General features: G+C 32.9%; 1 long non-coding RNA gene across 2 annotated transcripts; it reads left to right on the forward strand.

The window, feature by feature from the left end:
* Nucleotides 1-346: 346 nt before the first annotated feature.
* On the forward strand, nt 347-1,248 carry LOC109592177 (uncharacterized). 2 transcript variants are annotated; one of them, XR_002190215.1, is made up of 5 exons: nt 347-440; nt 485-547; nt 599-661; nt 720-1,010; nt 1,146-1,248. It is a non-coding gene; the product is annotated as an uncharacterized LOC109592177 (long non-coding RNA). The 2 variants fall into 2 exon arrangements; XR_002190214.1 differs by having other exon boundaries at nt 485-661.
* Nucleotides 1,249-1,797: the final 549 nt, after the last annotated feature.

A 1,797-nucleotide genomic window follows, 5' to 3' on the forward strand; every position in this document is an offset into this window, starting at 1 on the left:
GAATGTATAATCTCACAGGATTAATACATATACTAACTATACTGTGAGTATAATACCTTATAATTATAATATGAATGGACCAGCTAGACAAGAAATACAATTAACTGCCGAATCAAGTAAGTCAATGAAATATTGATCAGTTTAACATGATCTTAACACAGTTCCTGGTGAGATATTTGATCTAAGAGATGCAACGCGACCAACTGAAATAACTCTTCTATGGAATCCTCCTACAATACCTAATGGTATCATTATAGTACATGAGATAAGATATAGAGAGTCTAACAGTACTGGTCCATACAATATAACTAACACTACTAACACTTATTACAGTATAGTAGGATTGATACCTAATACTAGTTATACTATTGGAGTGAGAGCATATACTAGTATTGGACCAGGAGAATGGACTGATAGAGATTACACTACTGGTCAAATACGTATGAAATTAATTATCATTTATAATTAATTTATATTTAATTAGATGTCACTCTAAGTTCTACTTTAGTATCAACTTCAAGTACTTTAATGGTATCAGCAGTGACAAGTATGTCACTTGTCACAAAACATTATCACATGACTATCACATTGCCTACAGGTACTGGTACTTCAATGAGAAGTAAATTATCAAGTACAACTCTGATGACAACAACACTACCAAGTAACTGATAGTTTAATAATGGTTAAAGTTTGATAAAATTTTCAATTTCTTTGTTTAGGTAATACTATGCTGCCTAACACTAATGGAAACTTAGCAGTTATTTATGTAGCAGCTGGGGCTGTTGTGCCATTATTAATTATGATTATAATAATTGTCATTATTATCATAATCATATTAAAGTAAGTATAAATTGACACTATATATAACTATAATGGAAGAAATAGGAAAAAGAGAGTTGGAAAGAAATACGATGTGGCTACTAAAAATGGTTTGACTGATAAACCATCAAGTAGTGAACTTGATGTTTCTACATGCAACATCAATAATAAATCTTATGAAAGTGTTGAATGTAAGTATTTTCACATAAATTATTGTGATGACTTTAATGCTATCGTTTACAATACATAATAGTGCCATGTATGTACTACATAGTTACATGTACATGTATAATGTTGTTTTAACTATCTACCTTCTCTCATTACAGTAGAAAATATTCAAGAGGCAACCTACAGTACAGTAATGAAGCCTAAAAAGCCAGTGATAGAAGAGTTCCCTAGTAATGTGACAACTGAGGAAGGTCGTCGGGTTCTTTTGAAAGTTAAAGTCATACAAGCTCCGAAGTTGTCTTTTAATTGGTATCATAATGGAGAGCCAGTGACTGATGATTATGCTCATGAGCTGAGAGGAGATGGTAGTCTACTGCTAGTGAGTGTTGAGGAGAAACATAAAGGAACATATCGTTTTGTTGCTAATAATGATGCTGGAACAGTTAGTCAACAAGTTGTACTCACAGTTGCAGTGGAGGGAAGTGATGAGAGCAGATTGTTACATGGTGACTCACCCAGTGCTAAGATTGGTATGATTCCTGTTGATAAATTTGGAGAATTTGTAGCTAAAGGACATGGTAAAGGGAACGAAGGATTTAGGAACCAATTTGGGGTAAGACATTTATCTTTATTTCTTATTTATATCTGTCTCATATTTCTTGTTTCATTTATGATTCTATATCTTCTTTGTTATTTTTGCTAATAGATGTTGGATAGTGGTGAGAGTGACCACACAGTGACAGTTGGTCTTACTCCAAGCAACAAACTGTTGAATCGCTTTGCAAACATTGTAGTCTGTAAGTTACCACT

Source organism: Amphimedon queenslandica, unplaced genomic scaffold (assembly GCF_000090795.2).
Source record: "Amphimedon queenslandica unplaced genomic scaffold, v1.1 AMPQUscaffold_6058_Cont21980, whole genome shotgun sequence".
Classification (NCBI taxonomy): Eukaryota; Metazoa; Porifera; class Demospongiae; order Haplosclerida; family Niphatidae; genus Amphimedon; species Amphimedon queenslandica.